This window comes from Canis lupus, chromosome 2 (genome assembly GCF_048164855.1).
Source record: "Canis lupus baileyi chromosome 2, mCanLup2.hap1, whole genome shotgun sequence".
Classification (NCBI taxonomy): domain Eukaryota; kingdom Metazoa; phylum Chordata; class Mammalia; order Carnivora; family Canidae; genus Canis; species Canis lupus.
In genome coordinates, this window is record NC_132839.1 from 45,056,809 (window position 1) to 45,072,210 (window position 15,402).

Below are 15,402 nucleotides of genomic sequence, written 5' to 3' on the forward strand. Positions count from 1 at the left end.
TGGGTTTTAATGCACATTAGGGTAACTATATCAACAATATTGTAATCGTATATATGAAAGTTGCTATGAGAGTAGAGCTTTAATGTTCTTACCATACGCGCAGCAACAACAAAATGGTAATTATGTGAGGTGAAGGACGTGTTGATTAACCTTATTGTGATAAACATTTCACAATACATATGTTTACCAAATTATCAATGTACATCTTAAACTTATGCAATTTCATATGTCAATTACATCTCAATATAGCCAGGGGAAATTACCTATACATCAATCTGAACCTAGAGGCTTTCAATTACCGGCTTAGTTTCTTCAATGGTTAATGAGTTATTAAAGTTTGTACTATTTTAATATAATTGCAGATGTGATAAGAACCCAAAAGAGAGTAGTGGGATGTTTATTTTTGATAGAATATTCCAGAAATCAGTCTCTTTGGTATGATGTGTAGAGAGAGGGGGTACAAAACAAACTTCTAAAGCCAAAAAGAGGTTAGTGATGCTAGAGAAACCCAAGAGTTTGATGGTCAATGGGGGGGAAGAACTGGAAAGGAAGGTAGTATAAAGGAAGATCATGCGAAGCTCTAAATGCAATAAGGGGTTTAGATCTCATTAAAAAGCAATGAAAAATCATTTGAAGTTTTTGTCTGCAAGTGAAAAATATCTAATTTCCATTTAAAAGATCTTCCACTTCTCAGAGGGAAGTAATACTGTAGGAAAGGAAGAGTGAAAATATGAAGCCAAAGTGGAAGACACTTCTAGTCTGGAGGGATATTGTCCATGCTGCTGGTGAGAAGTGGGTAGATTTGGGATGTATGTTGAGGAAAGTCTTGATGGAACTAACTTGCTGATAAATTTGATGTGGGATGCACATTAAAAATACATGTCTGTAATTTTCTAAAAACTCAGGCTACGTGGAAATCAAGTAGTGTGCCATACTTAGAAATGACATAACTAGGGAAGGGAAAACTTGATTCCACATAAATAACCTAACAGGCTAAGAGATTATTCCTTTTTATATTTTCCTAATTTACAACTGAAGATTCTAATTTAGGGGCTGGATCCTGGAAGCTATTGATTTTACAGATTAGTGCTGTCTAGAAATGTCTCAGGAAGCTACATAACTCTCTTAGGTTCCCAACTGTTGAGAGAGTCCACAGTGTGATCTGGCTTTTTCCTTTTTAAAATTCTGTTTGGCACAAAAGTTGCAAATCATCAAAGCAGAAACAAGAAAGGATTTGCACCACATCTAACTACTCTAGGTTATTCTTCATAGAGTTTTTCTGAAGAAAAAGATCATCTCCAAATACTTGTCTAAAGGTACAAAGTGATCTCCAGTATAGAAACTTAGAAATGGGGCTATAGGCAAAAGCCATCACAAGAAAGGTGATTTCGGGGATAAGCGATATGGTAACCATAACTATTATTACTGAAAGCTTCATATGTATTTATTTCATTATGTCTTGTTCTTGCCATGCCAGCTCTATGAACTTGGTACAATTACCCTTGTTTATAGCTAAAGAAATTGAAGCAGAGAAAAACTGAGTAACCTACCTAAGGCCACAGAGCTTGTATTGGTGCTAAGAGGACCTGGACCCAGGTCTCCATGATGCCAAGGTCAATGCCATTTAAGATATCTGCCAAACCTCATATATGTCATATTTATGGTTCCACAATGAACACCACATGGTCATCAACACATTGGAGGGTTTGCTCCACTCATTGCTGAATATTACACACTTGTACTAGTAAGATTCGTCTTCCAGCTTTTCTTGGGACATAAAGATGAGGCAGGAAGAAACCAAGCTTCTTGCTTTTAAACATCAATTTTTAAGAAAAATTTTTTTAAGAAAAGACACTTCAAGGTTCCTGAGTGGCTCAGTTGGTTGGGCGTCTGGGATCAAGTCCCGCATGGGGCTCCCTGCCTGCTTCTCCCTCTGCCTATGTATCTCTCTCTCTCTCTCTCTCTCTCTGTCTCTCTCATAAATAAAATTTTGAAAAAAGAAAAGAAGAGATATTTCCTACACTACCTCTAAACTTGCTAGGACTTCGTTTTAATTTTTACTTTTGCTTCTTGACTGGAAGAGGCATTCCCTTGGCATAAGGGTGGGTGGAGTTTTAATAGATCCATCAGGCACACACAACCCCATGAAACACAGGTTAAGATTTCTCATTTGGGGGGCATCGGGGTGGCTTGAGCGTCTGCCTTTGGCTCAGATCATGATCTCGGGGTCCTGGGATCGAGTCCCAGATCTGGCTCCCCTAAGGGAGCCTGCTTCTCCCTCTGCTTATGTCTCTGACTCTCTCTGTGTGTCTCTCATGAATAAATAAATAAAATCTTTAATTAAAAAAAATTTCTCATTTGAGATTATCTATATCTGCTAAACTCCTCTACCCCATAACCAATCAGAGATGATTTTCTGCCACAAAAAAATAGTTTCTAAGTCCTCCCTCTTCTACTTCAGGTCAAGAGAAACCACAAACTAGCCAGACCTATGGCCTCTGCAACCAGTTGTCCCCTGCAACTTAGGACTTTGCCGATATGCAATATTCCATCATGTAATATTTCTATCATGTGTCTCCCTCTGACATGATTTTGCCTGCCCACATAAAACAGAAGTAACTTACAATGAGCTTTGAATAGAACTATCAAAAAACAGGCCACCAATTTCTACTTCCTACGTAATAATCAGACAACCAGGAGCAAAAGATGGCCTGCCACCCTCATTCTGCTACATACTATGATTAACCATCCACCTTGCAAGATACAATGGACCATAATGAGAAACTCCATAAATCTTCATTAACTTCACAGTTTTACCCAAATAAAAATAGCAGTTAGTTCTAACAAGCTGCTGTTTATCAGCCCTACTCTGCCTCCAGTTGTTAACGCTCCTCTCAGTATTTCAGAAGAAGGCTGCTCTTCTGTTTGGTTCCCTCTGCCACGAAGAGAAGGGTTCAAAGAAGAGATACTGTATAGTCTACTACATTTGGCAACATTCTTAGATTTGGTGCTATTTTCATTTTCAGAACGCTTAAAAAAATCTAATCCATTTGTTCCATATCTTTATCAAGTTAGTATCTATCATCACAATGTTATCAATGGTAGAGTCCTAAATGAACACTAGTAGTATTGACTATCCAACAGAGCCATCTGCCTATGGAACTCAAGTACCACTAATATGATTCACTGGTACATTCAAGGAGTATAAAGAAAATAGACAAATTAAAAAATGTGGACCCATAACTAAAACCTTCAGCACCAAACATTCTTATGTCTAAATGGACTGAAAAATATAAACTCTTGGGGTGCCTGGATGGCTCAGTCAGTTAAGCGTCTGCCTTTGGCTCAAGTCATGATCCTGAGGTCCTGGGATAGAGCCCCACATCCAGCTCCCTGTTTAGCAGGGAGCCTGCTTCTCTCTCTCCCTCTGTCCCTCCCCCTGCTAGTGTTCTCTCTCACTCTTTCTTCCTTCCTTCCTTCCTTCCTTCCTTCCTTCCTTCCTTCCTTCCTTCCTTTCTTTCTTTCTTTCTTTCTTTCTTTCTTTCTTTCTTTCTTTCTTTCTTCTCTTATAAATAAATAAATAAATAAATAAATAAATAAATAAATAAATAAATTTAAAAGTAAACTCTTCTCAAAGTTGCATCCTGCAGCCAGGTTTTCTATTTTCCCTATTTAATCCTTTTTTTTTCCCCATACTAAAAGGAAAGGCATAATTGACAGTGTCAGGAGATCTGACTTCTAGACTCAGCTTTATCTAATATTTGTCGTTTTACCCTGGCTCTGTGGCTTCATCCCTTGAACCCTCAGTTTCCCAAGAAAAATTAGGAGATTATGAGAGATCAGTCATTCTCATACTATTATCAACAGAACTGTACATATGGTTCTATTCCTGTCCCTCTGGGGTTGCCAAAAAGAAGGGGTTGGGTCAAGGGGGAGCCTGGATAAGTGTGGGTTGAAAAATCCCTCATTGACCTTCTTTTATCAGCATTTATTTTGAGGTTCAGTGTCAGATTCTATTTGAAAACTGGATTCCAGCACTAAAAAAAAAAAATGTGTTACCCTGAGTTAGATGATTCTTAAGGACAAAATCCCTATGGTCCCAGGATATAGGCACAAGTGGGCATGTTCCTGTAGACATGATTATGGAAGATGAAACACAGTCTGGCTCTTTGAGAAAAAAGCCAATTAATCAGAAAGATCTGTGAAAAACAGGACCATGAGTGTGAGCACCAGGCATCAGAACTACCTTTTGGTGTTGACAGATCTTGACCCAAAATGGAAGAGACCAAGGAATAAATGATGTAAGATGGTGAAGCTTTTTAAAGACTCCAGCTGTGAAGTAAGTGTTAAACATACTCAACAGGATATGTTATCCTTAGAATCACAATCATTGTGTATTCCAATTTTTAATTTAAATTTTTATGAGGCCATGTCCTTCTTCCCAATATCAAGATTCCCTTACAACTTAGAATGGATTTCCCCACATATTTCTCATTATGTCCAGTGCTTTCAAAAATGCCATAATACTAACTTTGAGCTTCTTAGAAAATCATTGGTCATATCAGGCTGATGTAAATAGTCTAAGATAATAGATGTGTTTGGAAATATTGTGAACTAATCACCTTCTTTTAAGCGTACATCTCAATTGTTAGTGAAATTTAGGTAGTGCGCTGGCTTCAACTTTGATTCTTCTTCAACTGGCTGATGTTGAGGTAACTCTGCCAATCTATCTTCCCAACACAAATACTTCCTTTTTGTTTGTTTGTTTGTTTTAAGTTTTTATTTAAATTCTAGTTAGTTAACATACAGAGTAATATTGATTTGGGGAGTAGAATTTAGTGATTCATCACTTACATATAACACCCAGTGCTCACCCCAGTGAGTGCCCTCCTTAATGCCCATCACCCATTTAGCCCATCCCCTCACTTGCCTCCCCTCCAGCAATCCTCAATTTGTTCTCTATAGTTAAGAGTCTCTTATGGCTTACATCCTCTCTTTTTCCCTCTCTCCTTATGTTCATCAGTTTTGTTTCTTAAACTCCACATATGAGTGAAATCATGTGGTATTTGTCCTTCTCTGACTGACTTATTTTGCTTAGCATAATATATTCTAGCTCCATTCACATTGTTGCAAATGGTTAGATTTCATTCTTTTTGATGGCTGAGTAATATTCATATATATATGAATATATATATATATATATATATATATATATATATATATATATTCATCAGTAGATGGACATTTGGGCTCTTGCCATAATTTGGCTATTGTTGATATGGCTGCTTTAAATATCAGGGTGCATGTACCCCTTCAAATCAGTATTTTTGTCTCTTTTGGGTAAATACCTAGTAGTGCAACTGCTGGGTCATAGGATAGCTTTATTTTTAACTTTTTGAGGAAACTCCATACTGCTTTCTGGACTGGTTGCACCAGTTTGCATTCCCATCAAAAGTGTCAGAGCATTCCTCTTTCTCTGCATCCTCTCCAACATCTATTGTTTCCTGAATTATTAATTTCAGTCATTCTTACAGGTGTTAGGTGGTATCTCATTATGGTTTTGATTTGTAGTTCCCTGATGATGAATGATGTTAAACATCTTTTCACCAACATAAATACTTCCTAATAAAGGATTATTGAAAGCTAAGGAGAGTGTAGAACAAGAATTTAATATAGGGAGGAGTGGTATAGGAAATCTGTGTGGGCTAAGAGACCATTGGAAAGGTCAATGGGAATAGAAAGCAACTTTCTAGAAAGGATGAGAAGATCTAAAGAGAGAATAGAGTGCTAAAGGTAGTGGGTAGTAAAGTAAATAAAGGTCCTCCTGTCCAGGGACATAACAGTGGGCTCCTAAGATGACTGTATGACTTGATTGGGAGGAAAGACTGGATAAGTTACCACTGCTATGGATGTAGCACCTGTTCTCTGAAGTCTGAGAAGTGAGAACATTGAAGTGTGTGCCTTCAGAACTGGCAGCAGGGGGCAGGGAAGGGCAAGGGGAAGTGGGGTTAGACTACAGTTCAGAAAAAACAGTTTCTTCCTCATCTCTGAGATTTGGTTTCTTTTCAAAAAAGATTTTATTTATTTATTTATTTATTTATTTATTATTTATTTATTTATTTATTCATAAGAGACACACAGAGAGAGGCAGAGACATAGGCAGAGGGACAAGCAGGCTCTCTGTGGGAAGCCCGATTCGGGACTTGATCCCAAGACCCTGGGATCACACTCTGAGCTGAAGGCACATGCTCAACCACTGAACCATCTAGGTGTCCCTGAGATTCAATTTCTTTTGGAGTCCCATGAAAACCTAGGAGAAATCGTAGCTCTTGTCTCAGGTGGCTCCATGGCCAAAGGTGTCAAATAACTTCAGGTAAGGAAAAAGTTTTGTAAACTGAGTCTGAAATTATTGATATATAATTTTGTTATAAGAATGAATTTTCCATATTCAAGATATGCTTAAATATGCTGCAAAAGAGAAATAATCCCCTCAATAATAGTCCATGAACATAATTACATAGCTGGATTTATGCAAGATTGCATGGATTATGGTGCTACATGTAAATAAACATTTAAATGCACAAGATGAACTCTTACTTATAGGAGATCAGCAATGAAGTGAATCCTGTTGTGAGATTGTTTGAAAATAATTGGGAGAATACATAATGATGTGGGGAAATACTCAAAATATATTGTTACATGGGAAAAACAAGTTATGAAACAGTACCATAGAATGAACCCAAATCTGCCAAAATGTCAGTTGTACAACACACACACATATACACACACACGCAATAATATAGTTACTGACATTTGTTAACTGCAGATTCACAATAGGATATCCACACTAGTGGTGGTTCTCCCTGTGTGGTGAGATTTTCTATCCTGGACATGTATTATTATAATTAGAAAACATAATGTGGCATTTATAGTTTATAGATTCACTAGCTAGCTATCTTCAAAAAGAAGTGGATTAAAAATAGTTTCCCATCTCACTTCTTGGAAGATTTTTCTGGATACCTGAAGTTCATATATTCAAATATTCCTTCAATCCTATCTTCCTTCCACATAGGACTAGAAATAGAAAAACAAAATGACCCACATAGACATTAAAATCCCCCCAAACACACATTATCATTTATTGAGTTGTCTAAAAAATATATGAGAAATGGCATAAAACTTACTGCAGAGTTTCCTAACTGCCACATCAAATAAATAAATGAGATGTGTCAGAAAACTCATGTCAAGAAACATACCAATTCAGGGGCGCCTGGGTGGCTCAGCGGTTGAGCACCTGCCCCTGGCTCAGGGCGTGATCCACGGTCTCAGGATCAAGTCCCACATCGGGCTCCCTGCCCGGAGCCTGCTTCTTCCTCTGCCTTTCTCTCTCTGTGTGTCTTTCATGAATAAAAAAATAAAATCTTAAAAAAAGAAATGTACCAATTCGAAGAAACATGAACTATACCTTGCCCTGACTATCATGGAGTGGGTGGGGGAAGGGATTAAGACAGTGTGAAAATGTGAATAAAATCTTTCAGTGAGTGTAGGACATAGGGAGGGAAGAGGATAATTCTGGAACATTATCTATTTGAATTGATCTCATGACAATTCAACAATTTTCCTGACAATTCACTGAATACATAGTTCTCTTTGCTAATCATCCACAATAAAAATTTATCTCTGTTTTTCTAACAAAATAGAATCTCTGTGTAGTGATTAAGCATTTGTCTTTAGATCAGACTCCCTGGGTTTGAATCCCACCGCCATCATTTACTCATTAGGGGATACTGGGTAAACTTATCCAATGTCTCTAATTTTTATGCCCTCCTCTATGAAATAGCAATAGTAATAGAATCTATCACAAGTGGTGGAGAGGATGAAATCTGTGATGGTTAATTTTATATGTCAACTTGACTGGCCATGGGGTGTCCAGATTAAACATTATTTTAGGGTATGTCTTAGAGAGTGTTTTCAGATGAGATTAGCATTTGAATCAGTGGACTCCGTAAAGTAGATTGCCCTCCCCAGTGTGGGTGGGCATCATCAAATCCAATGAGGGCTTGAATAGAACAAAAGGTAGAAGGAGGGATTTGCCCTTTTTGCTTCCTGCTGCATGCTTGAGCTGGGACATCTCTTCTCATCTTCTCTGACCCTTTGGACTTGTACTGAATTACACCACCAGCTGGGTCTTCAGTTTGTAGTCAGTAAATTGTGGGACTTCTCAGTGTCCATAATCACATGAGCCAATTCCTCATAATAAATCTCTTTTTATCTCCTACCGGTTCTGTTTCTTTAAAGAAGCTTGTCTAATACAAATGATAAAGTGCTCAGAACATAACAAGCACTGTATAAATGCTATCATCTTCGTCATCACCATCACCATCATCACCAAGCAGAGCTATGGAGAAACACCGAAGTAATATGAATATGTAAATTTGACTGCAAATGAATGACATTTTAGTGAAATCCATTTGTTTTTTGAACCATGGGTTCACCTAGCCTGCCAAAGCAGCCCAAGATGAACAGAAGTTTCCGTCTTTCAATTGCTCTTGGGAATACACGTAACTTGAACTCAATCCCAATCTCTCAGGTATTTTGATCCTGATTCCTATCTAAGATTGACCCTACACCAATTTAAGGATAGTTAACCTTGAACATGGTGGGGGTTAGGCACATCAACCCCCTGCACAGTTGAAAATTCGTTTATAACTTTGGACTCCCCAGAGACTTAACTGTTAGTAACCTATTGTTGACCAGAAGTCTTACAGATAACATGAACAGCTGATTAACACATATTTTGTATGTTATATGTGTTTTTATGCTGTATTCTTAAAATAAAGCAAGATAGAGAAAATTATATTAAGAAAATCATAAAAGAAAATACATTACAATATTGTACTGTATTTATTGAAAAAACGTGCATACAGGAGAACCCAGGGAGTTCAACCCGTGTTGTTCAAGGGTCAATGTTATTTTAAAAAACTATGTCAAAATACCTTACATTTCCTCCCATTGTGTGTCACCTCCTTGCTGGCTCCTTTCTCAAGTGCCAGATAACCACACTAGCTACCCTCCTCTCCCAAAATGCACAAACATTTGCTTGCACATACATGCACGTGCACGCACATGAATGCACACCACACACGCACTGTCTGATTCTCTGGACAGGTTCAAATATCTTGAGAATTCATCAAGGACAGTTTTGGGTCACTACAATTCAGAAGTTGAGAAGGGAAATATAGACTTTAATTTCTTCCCAAGGGGAGATTGACCCTTATGCCCCAAACTCTGCTCCCATTCAATGAAATTCAAAATAGTTACATGGCAGAAGGATTTCTCTAAGAATCCACATGCTTGTGTGTGTGTGTGTGTGTGTGTGTGTGTGTGTGTTCATAGAAGAGATAGTGAGCCATAACTCCCCCATAACTTTGCAAAGGTATATTCTAGGATGCTCATCGCCATGGTCAACCTGCATTCCCACCTTGTATTTCCTACCAATGAATGAATCAACATTTGTCATAAATGATATCACATTTGTTCTTCTCTAATTTCCTCTCCATTAATTCAATGTTCAGTTACATTTTTAAAGCCTTTTTTTAATGTTCAGAACAGAGCACTTGTCACCATTTTAGAGATGGTAAAAACCGAGGCTCAATGGCAAGCTTTCTTTACTCACTGTAGCCCCTATAATTGTACAGCCACCGGAACTGTCTCCAGCATGCTGTTGTGGGAACCAACCCAGTCTGGGAGTCCACACACTTGGATCCTGGCCACTGATTTGACATAAACTATCCATGAGAACTTGGGACCTCATTTTATCTTTCTGGGTTTTAGCTTCCTACCCTGTAAAAGTTGTGGCGAAGGTAGAACCATAGCATCACCCAGGTTTAACACTTTAAATGTATATGATTTTTACTCTGGGAAATTCCACATTTTTTTTTTACTTGTTCTCTGATTTAGCATTTGACCTCAATCTTAGTTTCCATAAATGCTCATTTATATTAATATATTAACATTCTTTTCTATTAATTAATTTAATTCATTATTTGAAATAACATGACTAGGAGAAACATTTCATTTAGGCTAAAAATATCGTGTTAATAAAAAATTAACATAGTCCAACATGCCACTGTCCAAAAATGCCCACACAATTACGTGGACATATTTTTTTTTAGAGGAGAATGTATTAAGGGGAATCTATGTTAAAAATTACTGGGTATTCAGCCACGTTTAAAAGATAGAGCCTGTTTTGGGGTTTTTTTGTTTTGTTTTGTTTTTTTTCTGGGTGATCCCACACGGGAGGCCTGCAAATGCCATATTTCAAATCATAGGAAATTACAGTTTAGCCAGCGCTCTCTCCCCATGGGCTCAAATAAAATTTCCTGAAGACTCTAGATTGACCACAGGTGGGAAAGGAACTGTAAATGTTCTGAAAAGGTGATCTCTCCGTTATATTAGGATGGTATCCATGATCCTTTCCTCCTCCCCAGACCTCTATGCAATGTTTCAGAACTGAGACTCTGGCCATGAAATCTGCATGGTCTGTCCAGGAGCCATGAATCCCGTCTGCTTGAGAACTAAGCAGAGTGCTCACCCTTACACTTCCAAACCAGCTTCCTTCTGCAGCTTCACCAGTCTGTTTTGAATTCCCCCTTTCTATAGTGAATAAAGGATAGAGGGAAGGAACATATTTCTAGTGGAATAAAATAAAGTCCCTCTTTTTCCTAATATTTCAATTTTTAAACTTTTTTATATTTGCCCATTGCCCTTCTTATATTTCAACTATTTTGATCACTTATTTTTCTCTTTCTCCTGAGCCAAATGATCTGTTACAGGACTTTTTAAAATTTATTTATTTTTAATTTTTCATATCTGAAATTTCTTTTTAAGTATGGTATACCAAAGAAAATAATCTCCCTATTCAAACTCAAGATAAGACTTCATATTCCACATAAAATAAAGCAACCATTTTTATTTCTGTCAAATATAATTTAGGCTCAATCAGCACTCAGAATCTATGTTGCCAATTAAACAACGGTATGCTTTAAAATGCGAAAAAAAAATCGCAGGGACAGATAGACACAACATAGAAAGAATCTGGGAAATAAAAGAAACATAATTGATGCACCCTTCAGTCTCCAGCATTGATTTCTATTTATTATTACAAACTCTTCAAAACACAAAGATTGGATGTCAACATGTTATCCTGGAAGCATACAATTGAAGAAAGAATTACCTGCATGACTTACTTCATAAAATTTGTTTACCAGAATTGGAGTTCCTCGTTCATTTCAAAGGACTTTGAAGTAAGAGGGATAAAGATGATTTAAGCTCTTTTTTTTCCCTTAACATTTTACTTTTGAGATTTACCAGACTTCAGTTACATAGATGCCTACTTGACAACCAGGAATCTCAGTAATACGAGTGAAGTGGTAAAATGGAGTTTGCCTAAACTTCCCTGTAGGCAGAGTGGAGCTCTGTACAGGGCCACTTTTATCAAGCACAGCTAGCTGACTTTGAAAATTCCTCCTGAGGAACAATGATCAGCGGACCCTTCTTACATTCATCTAATTTCCAAGCCTTGATGTGACATATGAAATAAGAAGAAAGTGACAACAAAAATCAATGTGTCTAAATAGTCTTGCTTGGAAACATACCTGTCACTGGCTTAACTCAGAAATTGGGTGGGATATTAGATCTGATATCTTTGTGTTTTTTGTTTTTGTTTTGTTTTGTTTTGTTTTTTACTTCAGAATTTCTTTTGGTGCCTGCAGAGAGAAAAAGGCAGAAAATCTCTCCTCAGCTTCCACAGAAGGGAATGTGTCTTATTAAAAAGAATTCAAAATTGCAGACACATAAAATAAGCGGTGCCTGTCCATTTTGCATTGGGTTTTTATTCTCTTTTATATCAACGTGCTTCTGATTAAAATGAGCCTGGCCATAGCCTAGTGGGATCGCATGGGCTTTTAAAAATATTAACTAAAATAAATCTCTAGGAAGTAAACTTACATATTTGAAGTTATAAAAGTATAACACACCGGAGACTGTGTCTGCGTAACTCCGATAATTTTACCACTGGAATTTAGAAATAGGGTGAAACTAACATTAGACTGAATTTTGAACACAATTATCTCCCAGTAGATTCCCTCTAGAAATATGGTATAAAATCACATGTTTCTGTAAGCCGGCTATCAATTATTCCTCTATTTTACATAAGATTTCTCTTGTCATTAAGTCTCTAAATAGAAAGACATTATGTAATGTGATATTTACTAGTCCTCAGAAAAGAAAACACCTTGCTTCAGTCTAAAGAAACAATTCAGGTTTACTGAGTATATTATGAAGTTTAAAAACTACTTAAATCCTTATCTGGCTAAAAGATATCCTTTTGATAAAACAGTCACCACATCGAGAAAAATTAGCAATCTGAAATTAAACTTACCATGATATTTTATGTCTTTTTTAAAAAAATATACAACTTGCCAAAAAATTACAAAGATGATTGTCTACTTTTAAACAAAGCAGCGAGAGCCATTCAACCTCCTATTCACACATAAATGCATTTTCTTTTCAAAGGATATTTACCCTTTAAGGAGACATTTTTAACCTTGTGACACCATAAAATTCCATGCATGCAAAGTTATTTGTTTTTATTTTTCTGACATTCATTCCTGATCAGATATTTTCCATAGGCTTTCTTGTGTTATTCAACTTAAAGGCACAGTTTTAATAGTTCATTTTAATACCTTGATGAATAGGAGACAATTTGTTTAAAAAATATTAGTGTTGGCATTCTGCAATGAATTACAGAAGCTGAGCAGACATGCTCTTTTGTGCCTTTTTGAATTTCCTTTCAAAACATGTTGAACTACCCAGTATTTGTTCAAATCTACCAAGTTTTAACATTAGCTAAGCATTAAATGAACTTTCAGATCCTAGAAGGGTGTTTGCTTACAACGTGCCGATATGGGGAGGAAGAGTTCAGGTCAAGAGCGGAGAATTTCAGCCCTCTTGATTATAGGCGCTGGCAAGTGAGACCCAAAAGCCTGCTGTCTGGGAGGCACGGGGCACAGCCAGTGCTTCTAACAGTCTCCAACCAGCTGATTTTAAAAGACCAAAGACTAGGCTCTTTCTCAAGTGGCAATAGTTGCGGATTTCCTATCTAACAGTGGCATAAGCCCAATAAAGGGGCACTATCCTGACGACTTACCATGCAATGTTCCTGTTATACCAGACCTAGAGGAGGAAAACAAAATTGACTGTTGAAGATTTTTCTCCTCCAAAACTAATAACATAAATGGCTGACTTATAAGATAAAATGTTCCCTTGAAAGAGAAAAATAAACAACTGTACTAATACTCCATCTTCCGAAGTACTTTGTGAACTCGTTTTTTAAATTCGCAAATACGTTCAAAATGTACAAAAACAAAACTCTGGAAGAACAAGAAGGATAGGGGAGGTTGATATGAGATTCACACGATTTGTTTTCGCGTACGTTGTAAACAGCTAGAGCAGCTACCATCCAAGACCAAAGATAAAAAAGAAAAGGTGGGTATTGGGGGGGTTAGATGCGCACCTTCAAACAAGGACATATCAGGGGCCCCCGAACCTTGAAAGAATACATTTCAACCATCAACAATCAAACAACAATTAATATTTGTGAAATATTGTCTTGAAAACAATTTTGTTCATTGTTTATTTTGCAAAGCTGACAGAATAACATTCTAAATCATGCTCTAAGTGGTACTTTAAGACACACTGGGACGGGGCACTGTTTTTGACACATTGAGGTCAATTGTGTGAAGAACCAAGGCAACAAGCCCATCAAACAGCAGTAAATGGAGCTCTTTGTCTTTAAGTTGGGAAGAAGGCGGATGTATTTGATCCTGACAGCCAGCAGCCCTGCAGATTTCTGAGCATAAGACAGATGGCAGTGCAACCAAGCTAGAATCCAGACCTTCCCTCTTTCCCTCTGGGTCTAACTCCTATTATCCACTTGTAAATTAACCTGTCAATTTATCAATCAACACCATCTTGATTCTCCCCTGTTCCGAAGCCCAGCCTTGCCGTGAATTTGCCTCGTAAATAACTGGGAGCCCCGTGTTTGTTAGTATTGTGAATGAGTTTATTATCACTTTGATGGCTGCTATGAATCACAAATGCTGCTGAGAGGCTGATAAGAAAAAGTACATGCACACATTAACAGGGTTGAAACTATTTTGGAGATAAAAGATGGACTAACTGTGATAGCAAATCATTTAAATTGAAAAAAAAATGACTAAAAATTGTATTTGTGTGTGTATGTGTGTGCGCACGCGCATGTGTGTGTTGGACACCCCCACTCCCTAGCTTAAAGTCAAAGTGAAAGAGAGAAATGAATCGACTTTCATTTGGACTGTTCAAAAAAAAGTATCTGCAAGACGACATTGGGGGACAGGGTGACTCTCAGGTCTTTGGGGACAACTGTTTTATTTTGTGGTCTAGGTGCAAAGTTCAGAAAATACCAGGCTCTATTCTAAATGACTAGTCCGCCAGTTTTTTTTTGTTGTTGTTGTTGTTGTTTTTTGTTTTTTTTTTTTTTTAATAGATGCTGCTTGGGAACTTTATAAAGAAGACAAAAATCTAAAGTATGTGGGTAGGTGTTTATTTATATGCATATTAAATTTTCTCTGAGTCCTATATAAAACTACCTAGAAGTAAATGGGGCAGTTTGGAAAATTTAACACATTAATAAACAATTAATATCTAAGTGCTAATTATTTTGCTTTCCCTTGTTGCTCTTGAAATAGTTTATTATTTGATACTTAAAATTACATTTAAGTCATTTTATGTTAGAAATTCTTCAACAAAAGCTACACATATTAAAATCTACATTCAATTACCAAATCCTATGTTGCCTACAATTTCTAATAGTTTTTCTAAACATGATTATTCTGTGTTGTAAAATATCCTATGAATATAAATCAATGTTTTTATAGAATACACAGTATCATAATTTGACAAGTAAGACCTATATTATTAGGCTAATTCAGCTTATACTTGGAAGGACTATACCAAATAGCTAAAATATAAGTTTAATCACATATATAACTCTTCTTTACAGAAATTTTCAGAGTTTGTAGCAAGTAAGTATAAAAGTAAGACTAAACTTTTTAGGTTCATACACATACATGCTTTCTTTAAAAATTGTATTTCATATCTTATTAAATGTATTTTTCATTTTAAAACCCCATTAGAATATTTCTTGCAATATTTCCAATTTGGTGCATGGGTTTTGTTGGAAGTTTCTATACATGAATCTTAAATACAAGCAACAATGACATTATTTTTTAAAAAACATAGAAACTCACATGTGATATAATTACTGTTTTCATCATGCAATACTTCTATCATTTGTAGGTG

At 36.7% G+C, this 15,402-nt stretch overlaps 1 long non-coding RNA gene across 46 annotated transcripts in view; it reads right to left on the minus strand.

Annotated features, from left to right (window-relative positions):
* The window catches only part of LOC140616885 (uncharacterized), an 87,806-nt gene that overhangs the window by 68,884 nt on the left and 3,520 nt on the right, over positions 1-15,402 (minus strand). For 2 of the 46 annotated variants that reach the window (XR_012017294.1, XR_012017290.1), the window contains exon 4: positions 7,380-8,398. The exons of the other annotated variants lie outside the window; for them this stretch is intronic. This is a non-coding gene — a long non-coding RNA (uncharacterized lncRNA). Of the gene's footprint in view, positions 1-7,379; positions 8,399-15,402 lie in introns of those variants that run through there. 46 annotated transcript variants of the gene reach the window in all.